The following is a 22,065-nucleotide window of genomic DNA, read 5'->3' on the forward strand; positions in this document are numbered from 1 at the left end:
TTATACAAAAAAGATACCTGCACACACATGTTTATAGCAGCAGAATTCACAATTGCAAAAATATGGAACCAGCCCAAATTCCCATCAGTCAATGAGTGGATAAAGAAAATGTTTTTTTATATATATATATATATATATATATATATATACACACACACACACACACACACACACACACACACACCATGGAGTACTTATTCAGCCATAAAAAGGAACAAGATAAAGGCATTCAAAGCAACTTGTGTGGAATTGGAGACCATTATTCTAAGTGAAGTAACTCAGGAATGGAAAACTAAACATCATATGTTCTCATCATAAGTGGGAGCTAAGTTATGAGGACACAAATGCATAAGAGTGATACAATGGACTTTGGGGACTCAGGGGAAAGGGTGGGAGGGGGGTGAGAGATAAAAGACTACACACTGGGTACAGTGTACACTGCTCTGGTGATGGGTGCTCCAAAATCTCAGAAATCACCACTAAAAAACTTATTCATGTAACCAACCACCACCTGTTCCCTGAAAACCTATAGAAATTAAATTTTTAAAAAAAACTTTAAAAATAGTTTTAAAAATTTTTAATTTTTGTGGGTACATAGTGGGTATACATATTTATAGGGTATGTGAGATATTTTGATACAGGTATACAATGCACAATAATCACATCAGGGTAAATGGGGTGTCCATTACCTCAAATGTTTATCCTTTCTGTTACAAACAATCCAATTATACTCTTATTGTTATTTTTTAATGTGCAGTTAAATTATTATTGACTATAGTCACCCTGTTGTGCTATCAAACACTATATCTTATTCATTCTGACAACTTTTTGTATCCATTAACCATCTCCATATCCCCCAACACCTTCCATTACCCTTCCCATCTCCTAATAAGCATCATTCTACTCTCTATATCCATTAGTTCAATTGTTTTAATTGTTAGCTCCCACAAATAAGTGAGAATACGTGAAGTTTCCCTTTCAATGCCCAGCTCATTTCACTTAACATAATGACCTCCAGTTTCATCCATGGTGTTGCAAATGACAGGATCTTATTCTTTTTTATGGCTGAATAGTAATCCATTGTGTACATGTACCACATTTTTTTAATCCATTTGTTCATTGATGGATGCTTAGGTTGCTTCCAAATCTTGGCTATTGTGAATAGTGCTGCCATAAACATGGGAGTGCAGATATCTCTTTGATAAACTGATTTCTTTTCTTTTGGGTATGTACCTAGCAGTGGGGTTGCTGGATCATAGGGTAGCTCCATTTTTAGTCTTTTGAGGAACCTCAAAACTTTTCTCCATAGTGGTTGTACCAATTTACATTTCCACCAACAGTTTACAAGGCTTTCCTTTTCTTCAAATCCTTGCCAGCATTTGTTATTGCCTGTCTTCTGGATAAAAGCCATTTTATCTGGGGTAAGATGATATCTCTTTGTAATTTTATTTGCATTTCTCTGATGGTCAGTGATGTTGAATACATTTTCATATGCCTGTTTGCCTTTTGTATGTCTTCTCTTGAGAAATGTCTATTCAGATCTTTTGCCCATTTTTCAGATTTTTTTCTATAAAGTTGTTAGAGCTCCTTATATATTCTTGTTATTAATCCTTTGTAAGATGAGTAACTTGTAAATATTTTCTCCCATTCTGTGTGGTGTCTCTTCACTTTGTTGATTGTTTACTTTGCTGTGCAGAAGCTTTTAAACATGATGTGATTGCATCTGTCCATTTTTGCTTTACTTGACTATGCTTGTGGGATAATTCTCAAGAAATCTTTGCCAAGTCCAGTGTCCTGGAGCATTTCCCCAATTTCTTTTAGTAGTTCCACAGACAGAGGTCTTAGATTTAAGTCTTTGATTCATTCTGATTTGTGTATGTCTCTGGATATACACAAAAGTCTTTAATCCATTCTTGATTTGATTATTGACATATACAAAAGTCAAATCAAAATGAGTTTTGTATATGTCAAGGGTCTAGTTTTATTCTTCTACATATGGATATGTAGTTTTCTCAGCACCATTTATTGAACAGACCATTCTTTTTTAAAAAATTTATTATTATACTTTAAGTTCTAGGGTACATGTGTACAATGTGCAGGTTTCTTACATAGATATATGTGTGCCATGTTGGTTTGCTGCACCCATTAACTCATCATTTACATTAGGTATTTCTCCTAATGCTATCCCTCCCCATGTCCCCCACTCCATGACAGGCCCCCATGTGTGATGCTCCCCACCCTTTGTCCAAGTGTTCTCATTGAACAGACCATTCTTTCCCTAACATATGTTCTTGGCACCTTTGTTGAAAATGAGTTCACTTTAGATGTATGGTTTTATCTCTGAATTCTCTAATCTTTCCTATTGGCCTTGTGTCTGCTTTTATGCCACTACCATGCTGATCTGGTTACTATTACTCTGTAGTATTATATAACTTAAAATCAGGTAATGTGATTCCTCTACTTTTATACTTTTGCTCAGGATATCATTGTCTATTCTGGGTCTTTTCTGGCTCCACATAAATTTTAAGATTGTTTTTTCTATTTCTATAAAGAGTGTAATTGCTATTTTGATAGGTATTGCATTGAATATGTAAGTTGTTTTGGGTACTATCAACATTTTAACAATATTGATTTTTCTAATCCATCAATGTGGAATATCTTTTAATTTTTTAGTGTCCTCTTCAATTTTTTTCATCAGTGTTTTAGTGTTTTCATTATAGAGACCTTTCACTTATTTGCTTGAGTTAATTCCTAGGTATTTAATTTTATTTGTGGTTATTGTGAATGGGATTACTTTTTACATTTCCTTTTCAGATTGTTCACTGTTGGCATATGGAAATGCTACTGATTTTTTGTATCCTGCAACTTTACCAAATTTGTTGATCAATTCTAATAGTTTCTGAGTAGAGTCTTTAGGTTTCTCCAAATATAAGATCATATCATCTGCAAACTGGGGCAATTCAACTTCTTTTCCAATTTAGGTGCTCTTTATTCCTTTTTGTTGTCTGCTTGCTCTAGCTAGTACTTCCAGCACTATGTTGAATAACAGTGAAAAGTTCACATCCTTGTCATGCTCCAGATCTTAAAGGAAAGGTGCTCAGTCTTTCGCTATTCAGTATGATACTAGCTGTGGGTCTGTCATATATGGCTTTTATTATGCTGGCATATATTCCTTCTATATCCAGTTTTTCTATGGGAATGGGGGTTTAATTAATGAGGGATATTGAATTGTATCAAATGGTATTTCAACATCAATTGAAATGATCTTATGGTTTTTGTCCTTCATTCTGTTGATACGATGTATCATATTGATTGATTTGCATATGTTGAACCATCTTTGCATTCTTGGGATAAATCCCACTTGGTCACAATAAATAAACTTTTTAATGTGTTGTTGAATTTAGTTTGCTAGTATTTTTTGAGGATTTTTACATCAATGTTCATCATGGATACTGGTCTGTAGTTTTATTTTATTGATATGCCTTTGTCTGGTTTTGGTATCAGGGTAATACTGGATTTGTAGAATGAGTTTAGAAGTATTCCCTCCTCCACTATTTTTAGAATAGCCTGAGTAGTATTTGCATCAGTTCATCTTTAAATGTTTGGTAGAATTCAGCAGTGAAGTCACTGGGTCCCACACTTTTCTTTGCTTGGAGACATTTTATTATAGCTTTTATATTGTTACTTTTCATTAATCTGTTCAGGTTTTTTATTTCTTTGTGATTAAATTTTGGTAGGCTGTACGTATCTAGAAATTTACTCATTTTTTCTAGGTTTTCCAACATATTGGCAAATAGTTGTTCATAGTGGCCTCTAACAATTCTTTGAATTTCTGCTATATCAGTTGTAATGTCTCATTTTTCATCTCTGATTTTATTTATTTGCTTTTTCTCTTTTTTTTCCTGCTTACTCTAGCTAAAGTTTTGTCAATTTTGTTTCTTTTCAAAAAACCAAGTTTTTGTTTCATTGATCTTTTGCATTGTTTTTGTCATTTCAATTTCATTTATTTCTGCTCTGTTCTTTATTATTTCTTCTACTAATTTTGGGTTTGGTTTGGCTTTGCTTTTCTAGTTCTTTAAGATGCATCATTAGGTTGTTTATTTGAAGTTCTTCTACTTTTTTGATATAGGTACTTATAGCTATAAACTTTCCTCTTAGTACTGCTTTCACTGTGTCCTATAGCTTTTGGTATACTGTGTTGCCATTATTGTTTCAATAAATTTCTGTTTCTTTGTTAATATCCTCATTGACCCACTTGTCATTTAGGAGAATATTGTTTAATTTCCACATGTTTGTATAGTTTCCAGAATTCCTCTTATTATTGATCTATAGTTTTATTACATTGTGGTCAATTTTTTAATGTTTTAAGACTTGCTTTGTGGTCTAACATACAGTCCATCTTTGAGAATGATCCATGTTCTGGAAGAGAAAAACGTATATTCTACAGCCATTGGATGACATGTTCTGTAAATATCTATCAGGTATATTTGGTCTATAGTGCAGGTTAATCTGATGTTTCTTTGTTGGTTTTCTGTCTGGATGATCTGTCCAAGGCTGAAAGTGGAGTGTTGAAGTCTCCCCATATTATTGTGTCGAGGGAGTCCACCTCTTCCTTTAGCTCTTATAATATGTGCTTCATATATCTGGATGCTCCAGTATTGGTGCAGATATATTCATAATTCTTATATCCTCTTGATAAATTGACCTCTTTATCATTATATAATGACCTTCTTTGTCTTTTCTTATAGTTTTGTCTTGAAATCTATTTTTGTCTAAGTGTAGCTACTTCTGCTCCTTTTGGTTTCCATTTGCAAGGAATATCTTCTTCCATCCCTTTATTTTCAGTCTATGTGTATACAGGTGAAGTGTGTTACTTCTTGCTTTATTATCCATTCAGTCACTCTTTGGCTTTTGATTGGAGAGTTTAGCCCATTTACATTCAATGTTATTATTAATAGAGACTTACTCCTACTCCTACCATTTTGTTATTTGTTTTCTGGTTATTTTGTCATCTTCTTTTCCTTCCTATCTTTCTTTTAGTGAAGGTGATGTTCTCTGATGGTATGTTGTAATCTCTTGTCTTTTATTTTGTGTGTATCAGTTATATATTTTTTTATTTGAAGTTATGGTTACCACAAGGCTTGCAAATAGTATCTTATAACTCATTATTTTAAGCTGGTGAAAACTGAACACTTATTGTATAAACAAGCAAGCAAGCAAGCAAAAGAAAACTAGTAGAAACTCTAGACTTTAAATTCATCTCCCCACTTTTTAACTTTTTATTGTTTTTATTTCTATTTTATTGTACTGTCTTGAAAAATTGTTTATCTTTAGCTCTCTCATGCACATGCGCTTCATTTTAAGGCCATTAACTCTTAGATTTGCCCTTTTGAGGTGTTTTTTATTTTTTTCTTTTATCTTCTTTGACTGTGTATTTTCATATAGTTTTCAAGCTCACTAATTCTTTCTTCTGCTTGATCAATTCTGCTATTAAGAGACTTTCATGCATTCTTCAGTATGTCAATTACATTTTTCATCTCCAGAATTTCTGCTTCATTCTTTTTAATTATATCAATCTCCTTATTAAAATTGTCTAACAGAATTCTTAGTTCATTTTCTGTGTTATCTTGAATTTCTCTGAGTTTTCTTAAAAGAGCTATTTTGAATTATCTCCTGAGATGTCACACATCTCTGTGTCTCCCTGGTGCCTATTTTCTTTTTTAATTTTGATGGAGTCTCGCTCTGTCACTGAGGCTAGAGTGCAGTGGCACAATCTTGGCTCACTGCAAGCTCCGCCTCCTGGGTTCACACCATTCTCCTGCCTCAGCCTCCTGAGTAGCTGGGACGACAGGTGCCCACCACCACGCCTGGCTAATTTTGTTTAGTATTTTTAGTAGAGATGGGGTTTCACCGTGTTAGCCAGGATGATCTCGATCTCCTGACCTCATGATCCACCTGCCTCGGCCTCCCAAAGTGCTGGGATTACAGGCATGAGCCACTGCACCCAGCTGTGCCTTCTTTAGTTCATTTGGTGAGGTCATGTTTTCCTGGATGGTCTAGATGCTTGTAGATGTTCATTGGTGTCCAGGCATTAAACAGTTAAGAATTCATATTTATTGTAGTCTTTGCAGTCTGAGTTTACTTATATCCATCAATCTTGTGAAGGCTTTCTAGGTGTTCCAAAGGACTTGGGTGCTGTGGTCTAAGTTCTTGCAGACTCATGGAGGTACTGTCTTCGGGGTCTTAGGTAAGATCTGGAAGAAATCTTTGGATTACTAGGCAGAGACTCTTGTTCTCTTCCATTACTTTTTCCCAAATAAATGAAGTCTCTCTCTCTCTCTCTCTCTCTCTCTCTGTGTGTGTGTGTGTGTGTGTGTGTGTGTGTGCTGAGCTGCCTGGAGCTGGGAGAGGGATGACAGAAGTCTCAATGAGACTGTGCCAGGTCAAACCTGAAGTCAGCACAGCACCGGGCCCCACCTATGGCCTGTCGTAACCACTGCTTGGCTACTGCCTATGTTTGTTCAAGGTTCTAGGGATCTACCATCAGCAGGTGGTGAAGCCAGCCAGGCTTGCATCCTTTCCTTCAGGACAGTGAGTTCCCCTAGCCCTTGGCAGATCCAGAGGTGCTCCCCAGGAGCCACAACCTGGAGTTGGAATTTTAGAAGTCTACCTGGTGTCCTATTCTACTGCAGCTGAGCTGGCACAAAACCACAGTATAAAGTCCTTCCCACTCTTCACTCCCATTCCCACAGGCAGAGAAGTCTCTCCCCATGGCCAACACCACAGGCCCAAAGGGAGTATTGCCAGGCTACCACTAATGTTCTCTTAAGGCCCAAGGGCTCTTTGGTCAGCTTATAGTGAATGTTGCCAGGCCTGGCACTCCCTCTTCAGGGCAGTGGGCTCCCTTCTAGCCCAAGGAAGGTCCAGAAATGCTGTTCAACAGCCAAGGCTTGAAATCAGGCACTCCGGGAGCCCATTTGGTGCTCTACCCCATTGTAGTTGAGCTGATACCTAAGCTGCAAGACAAAGTTACCTTTACTCTTCCCCTGGCTTTTCTCAAGTAGAAGGAATATCTCCTCCTAGCCACTACAGCTGGGAATGTGCTGGGTCAGACCTGAAGTCAGTATGTCTCAGAATCTCACCCATGGTCCATGGCATGTACTAACTGCTACTGCTGCTGACTACTGAGAGCCCAAAGGCTTTTTAGTCATAAGGTGATGAATCCTGCAGGACAGATTCTTCCCTTCAAGGCAATGGGTTCCCCTGTGGCCAGTGGTGTGTTTAGAAATGTTGTCTGGGAGCTAGAACTTGGAATGAGGGCCTTACAAATCTGCCTGTTGCCATATCCTATTGTGGCTGAGCTGATATCCAAGTTGTAAGACAAAGTCCCCTTTACTCTTCCCTCTCCTTTCCTCATGCAGAAGGAAGAAGTCTCTTTTGGAGCTGTGAGCTGCACTTCCTGGGGTCAGGAGAGGGATGGCACAAGCACTACCTGAGGCACCCTGGCTGATGTCTCACTAGGTGGTGTGATCACAAGTCCCTTGGCTCTGAACCCAGCACAGCCTTAGAATTTGCCTAGGAGTTGAAGTCCTTGTGGCCTAGGACTGCCTTTCAAGCTTATTTAGAACCTCAAAGCCCTATCGCCTGTGGTGGCAAGGCTTGGAGAAAATGGCCCATTTCAGATTTGTTTGATTACATGGTACCTAGAATGAATGACTCCATTTGAGTTTGATGTGGTCTGCTGAGGCCTAGAGTATGAGCTCAGTCCAAACAGTGGCCTCCCATAAACTCTATATAACACATGGAATATCTTTTTCCATCCTTTTAGTTTCAATGAATGTGTGTCATTAAAGTTCATGAAGTGAGTCTCCTGTAGGCAGCATATAGTTGGGTCTTATTTTTTTTAATCCATTCAGGTATTTCATCTACTTAGAGTCAAGGTAATTATTGATAGGTAAGAACTTCATAATTCCACTTTGTTAATTGTTTTCTGGTTTATCTTTAAATCCTTTGTTCCTTTCTTCCTCTCTCACTGTCATCCATTGTGATTAGATAATTACCACTAGTGGTATGATTTGATTCCTTACTTTTTATCTTATATATATCTATAGATTTTTGCTTTGTGGTGACCATGAGGCTTACATAAAACATCTTATGGTTATAACAATGTATTTTAAGCTGATGATGACCTAACTTTCATTGCATAAAATAACTCTACACTTTTATTTGACCCCTTTACCCACATTTTATGTTTTTGATGTCACAATTTGAATCTTTTTATATTGTGTACACCTTAGCAAATTATTATAGCTGTTATTTTTAGTACTTTTGTCTTTAACCTCCATACTAAAGATATAAGTTATTTTCACACCATCATTACACTATTACAGTATTCTGAATATTTCTGTACATTTACTTTTACCAGTGAATTTTATACTTTCATGGCTTTGTGTTACTAATCAGTATTCTTTTCTTTCAGCTTGAATAATTTATCATTTTTTGTAAGACAGACTTGATAGTGATTAACTCTCTCAGCTTGTTTATCTGAAAAGTCTTTATCTCTTCTTTATTTCTGTGGAACAGCTTCGCCAGGTCCAATATTCCTGGTTGGCAGGTTTTTTCCTTCAATGACATGTTTTCCTTTGAACATATGATCCCACTCTCTCCTAGTCTGTAAGGCTTCTGTAGAGAAATCCACTGCTAGCCTTATTGAAATTCTATTATATGTGATTTGCTTCTTTTCTCTTGGTGCTTTCAGGATCCTCTCTTTGACTGTGATTTTTGATGGTCTGATTATATGTTTCAATGTAGTCTTGTATGGATTGAATCTGCCTAAAGATACTTGACCTTCCTGTCCCTAGATATTTATATATGTCTCCAGATTTAGAAAGTTTTCTTCTATTATTTCTTTAAGTTTTCTGTCCCTTTGTCTTTCTCTTCTTTTTTAATTCCTGTAACTCAAATATTTACTCTTTTGATGCTGTCCCACAAATATTATAAGCTTTCTTCACTCCTTTTCATTATTTTTTCATTTTTGTCTTCTGAGTGTATATTTTCAAATAACCTATCTTCAAGTCTGCAGATTCTTTCTTCATTTTTCATTTTATTAATTGTATTTTTCAGCTTCATAATTTGTTTGTTTTTTTAAATATTATTTATATCTCTCTGTTAAATTTCTCATTTTAGTCATTTGTTATTTTGTTGATTTTACTGAATTGTCTGTCTGTACTTTATTAATGTTTACTGAACTTCCTTAAAACAATTATTTTAAATTATTTGTCAGGTAATTTATAGCTCTTTTTTTCTTTGGGTCAGGCACTGGGAGATTATGATATTCTTTTCATGGTGCTATGTTTCTTTAGTTTTATTATGTTTCTCCTAGCTTTATGTTGATATCTGTGTTTTGATGGAGCAGTCACCTTGTGCAGACGTTATGAGCTAGTTTCACTATGGAAAGACCTTCCTCTGTGGGGGACAGTGTGGATAGGGTGCAGCAGTTCTGGTATCAGTGAGGGTGCCAGCCATGTTGTATCTGTGTAGCTCTATCATCTTAGGTCAGTGTTGGTGAAGATTGCAGGGATCCTCAGTATCCAGTACTGTGGATATCTGCAGTGACACTGAGGGTTGTTGGGACCTTTGGTGGTGATGACTGCCACCAAAAAAGATCCTCTCAATCTATTTTTCTCCCACTGGGGAAGTTGTGGCTGAGGGAATCCCTCTTGGCACTGGGTCTGTTTTGTGGACTTGTTTGCAATGTCTGTGGTACCAGTGACTGATGAGTGGCATCAATACAGCAAACTTGGAGGTCAAAGTCTGAAGCACAGGCACATGTGGAAGGACTATGGCTCTGGATTCAGGGACAGTCATGGCACTGGTGTCTGGGGTACAGGCACTCCCACTGTCGCATTGGTATCAGTGTGTGAGATCCAGGTGACTGTGAAGCAGACAGAGGATCCTCTTCACCCTGTGTTCAGTTCAAGAAAGTGAATCCCCACTAACTTGCATATCCCACCAACTTGCAGTGCCTTTGACTTCATCATCAACAGAAGTCACAGATATTTTTAATAAAATTACTATTTCAGCACTATTATAATGATTTTTGTTTTTATCATGGCTTGGAAATAACAGTGGTTATCAGACACACTCTAATTATTATATTAAATGTGTGACTAAAGGAGTGCATATACTAATATTTCCAAATTTGTTTTTTAATATTTTCATAACTACATTTCAATACAATTGAATTCTTGGGCACCTCATTTATTTTATGTTATGCATTTTAAAACGGTACTCTGAAACAGTTTTATAGGCTTCACCAGACTGCCAAAAGGAAAAAAAAAACAGTATCTTTAATTACAGCTTTTTGTTTTTAAACACATCACCTTCAGCCTGAATCACAGTGATAGCTGGGTTTTCTGCTTCCTGCTCCCACCCTTGCTCCTCTAAAATCCATTTCCATAGAACAGCTAGAGTCACATTTTTTTAATATAAATTAAGTGGCATTGCTCTCCTGTTTAAACCTTCAAATGGCTTCCCAATGCACTTGAAAAGAAAAAAACTTCACAGTGATCTCCAGGTCTTATAGAGCATCAGATTCCTGTCTACCACTTCTGCTTAATATCAGCCTTCTCCCACATTCAATATGCTCTGGCTTCTTTTTTATTTTTCTTCATTAACCACCCCAAGAAGTATTGCATTGCAGGATGCTTTCCTTGCTGTCTCATGTGCCTGGATTTTAGCTTGCCCAACTGTTTCTCAACACTCAAGTCTCAGTGCCAATATCACTCGTTTAGAGAGATCCTCCTTGAAACTATTGTTAAGACCTACGCCACCCACACACAAAGGTGCTGACCCAATACAGTGTTCTTTTCTGCAGATTGCTTGTATACATTTGAAATTACACTCACTTTTTACTGTTTGGCACTCTAGGCAGAACATATTCTCCATGAAGTTAGAGATATTGTGTCTTTCTTTTCTTAAGCTATGCCTAAACATGGTGTAATTTCCATGCATATAGTATGAAATGTATGAATGAAATGAATACATTCTAGCTGTAAGCTTTAAGAAGTTGTACAGAATTCTAAAACAACAAATTCACAGAAATCAATCCTCTCTCTGTGATAAGTGACTAGAAGGCAGGTATCTGAAATATAATCTCTGTGTGCTTGTCTGTATGCTTGCCTTCTAAGGTTACCTGCTTTTACTTGAAAAGTGAATGGTCCTCTTTTGTTATGTCATTTGTCAGGACCTAAGTGTTGTTGCACCAAAGACATAAACCAGTAGAGGGTGTGCTTGGACAGGCTGCAGTTCTGAAAATAAAACTCATTTGTATGGCAAACAAAAGAAAAAGCAACGTATGTTTGGAACAAAGATCTGCTGTGCAAAGGCTTGACTAAAATTTATAGTAAACAGAATTGCTTAAATAAATCAATCATGTGTTGATATATTATATGCTTAATCTGCTTTTAATTAGTTTACACTGTGTCTCTGTACTTTTATCTCTCAGAATGTTACAATGTTTTAAATAAACATGTAAAATATCTTTGGACATCAATTATACCAAGTCACAAAAGAGTTGCATTCAGGTAAAATAGATGTTTCTCAGTTTTCTACATTTAGGCAAGTGAGGAATCGGGATAGTATTTAAGCCCCATGTATATCATTCTTTAGAATGTACAAATATTGTGTAACGGATTTGTCTACTTAAAACCAGTATCATTATGTTCCCAAATGCATACCAGCACTGGCTGGGAAAGAAGGCAAGTAAATAATTTTAGATATAGTGCTGGGGTTTTACTAATAATTTTCCATTCAATTCTCATAAATCCATAGAATACAAGTATTATTATGCCTATTTTATAGATGCTAAACTGAGACTCATGGAAATTGCTCAAGCTAATGCTAGCCTTTAGGAAAACTGAGATTCAAATCCAATCCACTTGTCCTTCCCACCACAGCATAGAACTAATACTGAACTCCGTCAGATTTCAGACACACAGAAACACTGATTGCTTGCAGTAGTAACATAAAAATTAAAGTGATAATAAAAGGAAATAGGCCATGATAGATCTAAGTCAGCAATTGAAAAAAAAATGGCACAAGTGCACTTTCCCTTTTCTTTGCCTATTTCAAACGTGGCTAATCATTCAAAACATGTTTTTCTCCACCAAATTCAGGTAAAACCTCAAAATCTTCCTGAATGTAACATGCAAAATAGCTCATTACCAATCCCTTGAAAATGACACAGAGAACTGAAATATTAATATTTGCCATCCATCTTCTAGGACTGCAGATGACTTTTTAAAGTATATTTTTATACTTTGTAAAGTATATATACATATATATCGTATATATTATATACCAAAATTGGACATACATCACAAACAATTGAACTCACTGCCATTTCACCCATACTGTTTCTTACCAACACCTTCCAATGCTTTGTCTCACTCAACTTGCAGAAAAACACTAGATTTGTAATTAAACCATTTGTTTTTTAAAAAGTTATAAAGTAACGTTTTAAAATGTATAGTGCTATTATTACTTATCTAAACAACCAAACAATCTAGCATTCCTGAGGACAGTAGTACTCAATGTAAACATATTCTCCAAAAAGTTAAGGTTTATAATTTTCAAGACTAATAATTTTGAAAGACACCATTATAAAATGTATTATACATTCCCAACTTATTGAACAGAATGTATACTGTGCACACTCTTTTTTTCTTTGACATGAATCAAATTCACTATTATAAATGGCATAATTCATACATGTTTACATACAACATTATTTAATATTCTTCACCATTTGGCCATCAACTATCAGGTCTTTACTATTATTATTGCTTTGAGAAAGAAAAGAAACTTTTTTATCTGAGGAATGCAAGCCCTTTTAAAATTATCTGGCCAAGAGAAGCACTGGAATGACACAGCAGTCACATCCCAACCCCTCTACCCCCCCACACCCCAAGTAATTTCCTGAAGCCACTTGCTGTTAGGACTCTGACTGACTGATGCCAGTAGGTAGCTATAAATCAAACTAGTATCGCTGCATGCTGGACATTGATCACTAATCATTGATCAACTCTTCTAGATGATCACTCTTCTAGATGATCACCTCTAACTAGCTTTTTAAGAATTGTATATACAATTCTTAAAATTGTATATACAAAATCTTCCTGAATGTAGCATGCAAAATAGCTCATTACCAATCCCTTGAAAATGACACAGAAAACTGAAATATTAATATTTGCCATCCATCTTCTAGGACTGCAGATGACTTTTTATAGTATATTTTTATACTTCGTAAAGTATATATACATATATAGTATATATTATATACCAAAATTGGACATACATCACAAACAATTGAACTCACTGCCATTTCACCCATACTATTTCTTACCAACACTTTCCAATGCTTCACGTCCCTCAACTTGCAGAAAAACACTAGATTTGTAATTAAAACATTTGTTTATCTAAACAACCAAAGCAAAACAGATAATCTGAATGAGAATCTGAGAATCCCTCCATAAAGAAAAACAACTGCATGACTTCCATACTGGGATTTTATAATAAATATTTGAGATATTCAAAGTCTAGTTTTGTTTCCTTTTGGGTCTTAGTTTATGTTTCGAGGAACTGAAGCCAAATATTATTTAATGCTCTGGATTACTGATTCAAAGAAGGTTAACTTACAATTGTTTAACTCAAAAGAAAAGAAAGCCATGTATTTGAAAGTCATTAATGGTTTGAATTACCCACAAAGGAAGCCCAGTAATGGAAAGAGATTGTGAGAGGGCTTCAGGGAATCTGCAGTTGGCTCCAGGCTTCACTACCAACCAATGGAGTGACCTTGAACAAGCCGTTATGCCTCTCTAGACTTCTGGGTTTTTTTTCTCTAAATAGTCTATGTGTTCTCCAAAATCCCTTCTAATTCTAAATTGCTCAAAGCCTATAGGAAATAAACTACATATTTCTTATTATTGTCATGCAGAGACTCTTACCAAGTCTAAATTTGATAAAATTCGGTGTCATGTATCCCCATGCACCTAAAACTTGGAAACTCCTTCCTCTCAATCCATCAGAACATACCTTAAATAATGTCTTCATCCAGACATAAGAATATTTATTATGCTCAAAGATTCCAATAATGAAGCATGCATTCTGGAATGTGAGTTTCTTCACTGCTTCTATTCTGCTCCCCCTCAACCAGGCTTGTTTTGACTAGGACAAAGGCAGAGAAAATTACAGGCTACTTTCACTTGCATCCCTGTGAAGAGACCACCAAACAGGCTTTGTGTGAGCAATAAAGCTTTTTAATGACCTGGGTGCAGGCAGGCTGTGTCCAAAATGAGACTCAGCGAACGGAGGTAGGGGTAGGGCCGTTTTATAGGATTTGGGTAGGTAAAGGAGAATTATAGTCAAAGGGGGTTGTCCTCTGGCAGGCAGCGGCAGGGGTCACAAGGTGCTCAGCAGGGGAGCTTTTGAACCAGGATGAGCCAGGAGAAGGAATTTCACAAGGTAATGTCATCAGTTAAGGCAGGAACAGGCCATTTTCACTTCTTTTGTGATGAAATGTCATCAGTTAAGGCAGGAATTGGCCATCTGGATGTGTACCAGCAGGTCACAGGGGATATGATGGCTTAGCTTGGGCTCAGAGGCCTGACAGCTACAAGACATGTAGATTAAATCTCCCTGGGTCTTTAATTCAGGCAAAGTAAAGTTACCAGCAATTGATTCCATAGACATACTTTTTAATTCTTAAAGAAAGAAAAAGTAATTAAAAATTCACTTGTGCACAGAGATTTGTATACACAGATGTAATATCAACTAATTCTGATTTTTTAAAAGTTTGGTCTGAAGCTAATTGGAATTTATTTTACATTTTGTTTTAAAAATAAAGACTGAAACCACCTGATATGGTTTCACTCTGTGTCCCCACACAAATCTCATGTCAAATTGTAATCTTCATGTATCAGGGGATGATGGAGGGAGGTGATTGAATCATGGGAGTGGACTCCCCACTTGCTGTTCTTGTGGTGGAGTTCTCATGAGATCTGGTTGCTTGAAAGTGTGTAGCACTTTCCCCTTTGCTCTCTCTCTTCTCCTGCTCCACCTTGGTAAGAGATGCTTGCTTCCCCTTCATCTACTGCCATGATTGTAAGCTTCCTGAGACCTTCCAGCCATGTTTCCTGTACAGCCTGTGGAACTGAGAGTCAATTAAACCTCTTTATAAATTACCCAGTTTCAGGTAGTTCTTTACAGCAGTGTGAGAACGAACTAATACACTGCCTTTGTAAAAATTATAACAGTGAGAAAATGATGAAAGAGATCTGATCTCGAGACCATGCTGGCTAACACGGTGAAACCCCATCTCTACTAAAAAATACAAAAAATTAGCCCGGCGAGGTGGCGGGCGCCTGTAGTCCCAGCTACTCGGGAGGCTGAGGCAGGAGAATGGCGTGAACCCAGGAGGCGGAGCTTGCAGTGAGCTGAGATCCGGCCACTGCACTCCAGCCTGGGCGACAGAGCGAGACTCCGTCTCAAAAAAAAAAAAAAAAGAAAAAGAAAAAAAGAAAAAAGAAAAAGAAAGAGATCTGATCTAACCAACCCCCATCTTGCCTTTACCCTCTAAACTTCCCCCTTGGTCACTCCTAGGCTTAGGCCAACTTAACCTGGGGAGATATTTAGTTTATAGTTTATATGATAATAGCCCTTCCCAAAACTAACTCACTTTTGTAAAGCTAATGAAAGACCACCAGGTTAGGAGGCTGAGAGGAGCCTGAATTCAGCTGAGGTGTAGATGTAAACGATTACCAGTCATTGTTTCAGAGGTCACAAGATTTGCAACTTCCCCAATTACTCCTGCAAATAACATCATTATTGTAGAACCTAAGATTGGTCTTTTGAGATGTCTTTTCAGGTTTTTGCATTTCTAATGACCAATGGCTCCACCCAGACCTGCCAACTGGTCCTGTAGTCCAACCCAAAAGTGAACTCTGCATGCATGAGGATCATTTTCCACACCTGTATAATTGCATCCCCATACAATCAGCAGCACCCATTCCCTAGCCATTCCCCTCTCCACAAAGCTATCATTGAAAAACCCTAGCCTCTAAATTTTGGGGGAGGTTGATAAGAGTAATAATAAAACTCCAGTCTCCTATTCAGCCATCTTTGGGTGAATTAAGCTCTTTCTCTGTTGCAATTCCCTTATCTTGATAAATTGGCTTTATTGGGCAGCAGGCAAAATGAACTCCTTAAGTGGTTACAAGGCTTGCTAACAATATTAATGATTCAGTCAAACATACTTGCAAGGAAATGTTTAACCTGATTTAAAAAATCTCAAATCTTCTAGCACATTAATTTTAATTACAAATAAAATGTGAGTAATTAAACAATAATACCATCTGGTTTTTTTTAAAACACTCTTTACATGAAATTACCTGATTATTCATTATTTTGAATTAAGGGAGGAGACCACCCTCATATTGTCTTATGCCCAATTTCTGCCTCCAAAGAAAGAAGTAAAAACTAAAAGGCAGAAATGGAATCCACAGGCAGAGAGCCCAACACTGCGCCCTAAGCCTGGTAGTTACAAATCAATCCCTGACATAACTGCTTGTGTTATCTATAGATTTCAGACATTGTATGGAAAAGCATCGTGAAAATCCCTGTCTGTTCTGTTCCATTCTGATTACCGGTGCATGCAGCCCCTAGTCATGTAACCCCCGCTTGCTCAATCAATCACGACCCTTTCACACGGACCTCCTTAGAATTGTAAGCCCTTAAAAGGGACAGGAATTGCTCACTGGGGAAGCTCGGCTTTTGGAGATGTGAGTCTGCTGATGCTCTCAGCTGAATAAAGCCCTTTCCTTCTACAACTTGATGTCTGAGGGGTTCTTGTCTATGGCTCATCCTGCTACAGAATGACTATGTTTTTGCATTGGATAATTCTATATTTTTGTAATAATTTAAATTTTTCATTCCAACTAATTTAATTTAATCAAATAAAGAAAATTTGGAAATCACGTATACAGATTCAATTGAGCACACGGTTTTGATCAGAGTATTCTCTCCTGGAGAAATTAAAAGCCAGCAAGTTTTATATTTTATTTCTCAAATGTTCAGATACAAAACAGTGTCTAGTAAATAATAGGTCCTTAATAAATATTCATTGAATTATTGATTGAATGAATGAATTTCCCTGCATTCATGTAGATGTCTTTAGTAATAAATTAAAATTACAGAACCAGAGATTTGGTATGATTGCATCAGTTATACCATACTCTAGCAAAGTATATGAGGGCCAAGGTTCTCAGCTCCCTAAAGCTTCATTGAAAAATCACTGACTTGGGGTGGACTGACTAACAGAATAAAAGGCAGACAAATTTATTTAACATGTATTCATGGGAGCCTTCAGAATGAAGACTCAACTTCCCAAATAGGTATAGAAGCTTATATGTCATAAGAGATTACAGGAAGAATAGGGACTTGGATCCTGTTGAAACAGGTTATGGGAGGAAAAAGAAGAGGAATTATATTAGAGGCCATAAATGATTACTAGGGAGAATGCCCCGATAAGAAACAAAAATTAACTTGTAAATAGTTCTTGGATATAAATGATCTTTGGACAGCCAGGTGCAGTGGCTCACACCTATAATCCTAGCACTTTGAGAGGCCAAGGTGGGCAGATCACTTGAGGTCAGCAGTTCAAGACCAGCAGGCCAACCTGGTGAAACCCCATCTCTACTAAAAATACAAAAATTAGCTGGGTGTGGTGGTGCATTCCTGTAGTCCCAGCTACTCAGGAAGCCAAGGCAGGAGAATCGCTTGAGCCTGGGAGGTGGAGGTTGCAGTAAGCCAAGATCACGCCACTGCACTCCAGCCTGGGCAACAGAGTGAGACTTGGTCTCAAGAAAAAAAAAAATTAAAATTAAAAAATTAAACGATCCTTGGAGAGAGTCATTATCTTGAAAAAAGATCTATTCCAGTGTGGTCATATCTTGGTCTTCATTTTTTTTTTTTTTTTTTTTGAGCCGGAGTCTCGCTCTGTCACCCAGGCTGGAGTGCAGTGGCCGGATCTCAGCTCACTGCAAGCTCCGCCTCCCGGGTTCACGCCATTCTCCTGCCTCAGCCTCCCGAGTAGCTGGGACTACAGGCGCCTGCCACCTCGCCCGGCTAAGTTTTTGTATTTTTAGTAGAGACGGGGTTTCACTGTGTTAGCTAGGATGGTCTCGATCTCCTGACCTCGTGATCCGCCCGTCTCGGCCTCCCAAAGTGCTGGAATTACAGGCTTGAGCCACCGCGCCCGGCTTGGTCTTCATTTTTGCAATAGAGTATGAGATAGCAGGGAGGGACAGAAAAAACAATTGTTCTCCTTGGTAAGTCTAAATCTTAGGCAGAAAAAAGAATTCATCTTCTGTGGAAGATATGGTTGGGGGCAGGGATCACGGTTGGGGACAGGGATCAGACAGACCTTGTGGCTTCCTCAGTTCAACGTGTTGAAACACCACATTTGGTGGTATTGGTTTCTAAGCCCAAACAAGCAGGACTATTTTTATTGAAATAGAAGAAAAAGGAAACAATATAATTTGCAAATGGCACTAAGTTATTGTAGAATAAATGAAATTATGTGAAATTTAAAAGAGCATATACTCTGGAATTAGGAAAAATGGAGTTTAAATAGTAGTCTCACCAGTTTTTAGCTGGGTTACCTTAAACCAGAAAATTAACCCATGACATATTTCTGTAATAAATGGATAATAAATAATTATTTCCTACCTCATAACATTATTATAAAAATATTAAGATTAGGAAACTGTAAACCAAAAAGTATCTTAGACAAATCTCAATCAATTTAAAAGTTTCATTTGCCAAGGTTAAGAACATACCTGTGTCCAGGCACAGTGGCCCATGCCTGTAATCCTAGTACTTTGGGAAGCCAAGGTGGGTAGATCACCTGAGGTCAGGAGTTTGAGACCAGCCTGGCCAACATAGTGAAACCCTGTCTCTACTAAAAATACAAAAATTAGCTGGGTGTGGTGGCATGTGCCTGTGGTCCCAGCAACTCAGGAGGCTGAGGCAGGAGAATCACTTGAACTCCAGAGGCAGGGGTGCAGTGAGCTGAGATTATGCCACTGCACTCAAGCATGGACAAAAGAGCAAGACTCTGTCCAAAAAAAAAAAAAAAACATGCCTGTGACACAGCCTCAGGAGGTCCTGAGAATGTGTGGCCCAGGTGGTTGGGCTTCAGCCTGGATTTGAGGGACTAAGGGGCTAAGTCGGCTGGACTTCCTGGGTCAATAGGGACTTCCCTAAGGAGACTTTCCTCTAAGCCAAAATGAGTCATAGCTGTAAGCTAATGGATTGAAACTTCAACCAATCATATAGGGAGTTTAAGGTCTAACCTGCAGCCTGATGTTTTTAACCAATTAGGCCCTCCAACCCATAAGTGGATAGAAAATAAGCTAATTCTATAGGACAGCAAAAGGAAAAGGGGAGAGGTCATAAGGGGATATAAGCATAAGACACCCAAGCCAGAAACGGCAACCCTTCTGGGTCCCCTTCCATGGTGTGGAAGGTTTACTTTTGGTTCCGCTTTACTTTTGCTTTGGCTTTAATAAATCTTGCAGCCGCACACTTTGGATCCACGTGTTTCTCTAATTGAGCTGTAACGCTGGCTGCTGCGGTCCATGGCTTCATTCCTTGAAGCCCATGAGACCACAAACCCTTTGATCGAGAAAAACCTTTGATCAGAAGACTTCTCATCTCAGATTTATGCATTTTAGAGAAACAGAAGACATCAACCAATACACGTAAAATATACATTGGTTCCAGGTCATAGGTGGGTTCAAAGATTTCCTGATTGGCAATTGGTTGAAAGAGTTTATCTAAAGACCTGGAATCAATAGAAGGGAATGTGTGGGTTAACATAAAGGGTTGTGGAGACCAAGGTTCTTATACAGATAAAGCCTCTAGGTAGCTGGCTTCAGAGAGAATAGATTGTAATGTTTCTTAACTTAAAAAGGTACCAGACTCTTCGTTAATTCTCTCCTGTGTCAGGAAAAGACATGGAAAGGAAAAGCGATTCTCTACAGAATGTAGATTTTTCCCACAAGAGACAGATTTGCAGGGCCGTTTGGAAATATGTCAAACAAATAGATTTTTGGGTAAAATATCCCTCTCTATTTCTTTGGGCCTGCTATTCATCATATTGGTATCTTATTGCTACAAAGAGCCTGCTTTGTCAGTCTTAATGTCCCTGTTTTAATGTTAATGCTGGTCAGTTGTGCCTGAATTCCAAAGGGAGGAGAGTATAATGAGATATGTATGTTAAATCCCACTTCCCATCATGGCCTGAACTAGTCTTTCAGATTAACTTTGGAATGGCGTTGGCTGAGAAGAGGGGTCCATTCAATTAATTTGGGGTTTAGAATTTTATTTTTGGTTTATAAAACCTATGTGGATACCTCCAGTGAACGCAAAGAAAAAAGTGTTCTGTGACATGCAAAAAGTATTTGCTTATGTAATTCAAAATAAGTATAGATTAGCATTATATTAGCATGTGCTCTTAGCAATATAAGCAAGTTAAAATTAGTGGAGAAGAAACTGTCATATATACTTGAAACATTAAAACGTATACACTTGATACAAATACTACTAAATAAATAAACAAAATGAATTTTCTTCTGTCTGCTACTAAAATGTTAGAAAAAATAATTAGCAATGTAGACAATACCAGTTTGATGACTTCAGATGCAAGGAAATTATGATGAAACCAATTATATTCACAGTTTTTTCTTTTTATTTTTTCTCTTAATCAAAAAAATTATGGATCTTGTATGATTTTTCATATTACTAAGCTATAAAATCTCTTCTATTGTAAGCTCCATGACAATTTTTGCTGGTATAGTGCCTATACAAAGAAGTATACCTGGTGCATCCCAGGTACACAAAAAATATCTGTTAAAGGAATGACATGGAATAAGGTAATCCTATACATTTATCAGTTCATAAAATCCAATAGTGTTTCCACATATGCATATACATTATACAACATTAAATGTTAGTGTCTTTTCAGTGGATTTTGATATTAATTAGAAAAATACAGATTCAGGCAGTGTCTACTCTATACTTAACTTGAGCTAATTTGACAAAAGAAAGTAGTTAGTCCTGGTAGAAACATTTTAATGATCCTTTTCATTCAAAATTGTTAGTTCACTTCTGAATCCACACTAGATACCCACTTGGGACCTAGGTTCTTCCTAAAGAATTCTTCCAGGCTGTGGTTTCTTCATCGAATTTTGTTGCCTAAGTCTCCCCAGCTATTTAGAATGCAATCTGGCTTCTGATTGCTTTCCCTGGCTTTGATCCACCAATATTTGGAGACATTTGCAGAATTTACCCTTTAGTTTCCAGTACCACAACCCAGGGAGGAGGTGTCTTGACTAAACATCACAACTCAGGGAATGTGTCACTACCTCCCTCCCATTTCTACTGTGCTGTTGAAGGTGTTATGAATCCAGACACTTGCTTCTCTTTATCTCCCTGAGATTCAATTTCCTTATCTGAAAGTAAGAATAATAAATAATTATCTTACCTAACTCAAATGAGTGTGGCAGCAGCAAATAAGGTGAGACACATGAAAACATTTTTTAAACCATCAGTTCTCACACCAACATAAAGTGAATTATTTAACAACTTAAAAAATAATTCTGCATCTTTCAAACTGTACATATAGAAACAAAATGAGAGGGAAAAGTTGAGGACAACTACGTACTAAATGCCTTCTAAAAGTGATATGCAATGCATCTCATTTCATTTCCAGAACAATGCTATGAAGTAGTCATCATTCTCTTCATTTAACTGACTATGAAGAAACTGAGCTACAGAAAGGTCAAGTAGCTTATTTACAGAAAGTTAAGTACTGATAGTTTCTCTTTGAAGAGAAAGAACTTCAAGATAGGGTTAAACAAGGTGGGGTGTGGCAAATGCCAAGAGAAGAAAGCAGGGTGATTCCCTAGGCCTTGCAGAAAAGGAATAAGGAACTCAAGAGGGCTA

This window comes from Macaca thibetana, chromosome 8 (assembly GCF_024542745.1).
Source record: "Macaca thibetana thibetana isolate TM-01 chromosome 8, ASM2454274v1, whole genome shotgun sequence".
NCBI lineage: Eukaryota > Metazoa > Chordata > Mammalia > Primates > Cercopithecidae > Macaca > Macaca thibetana.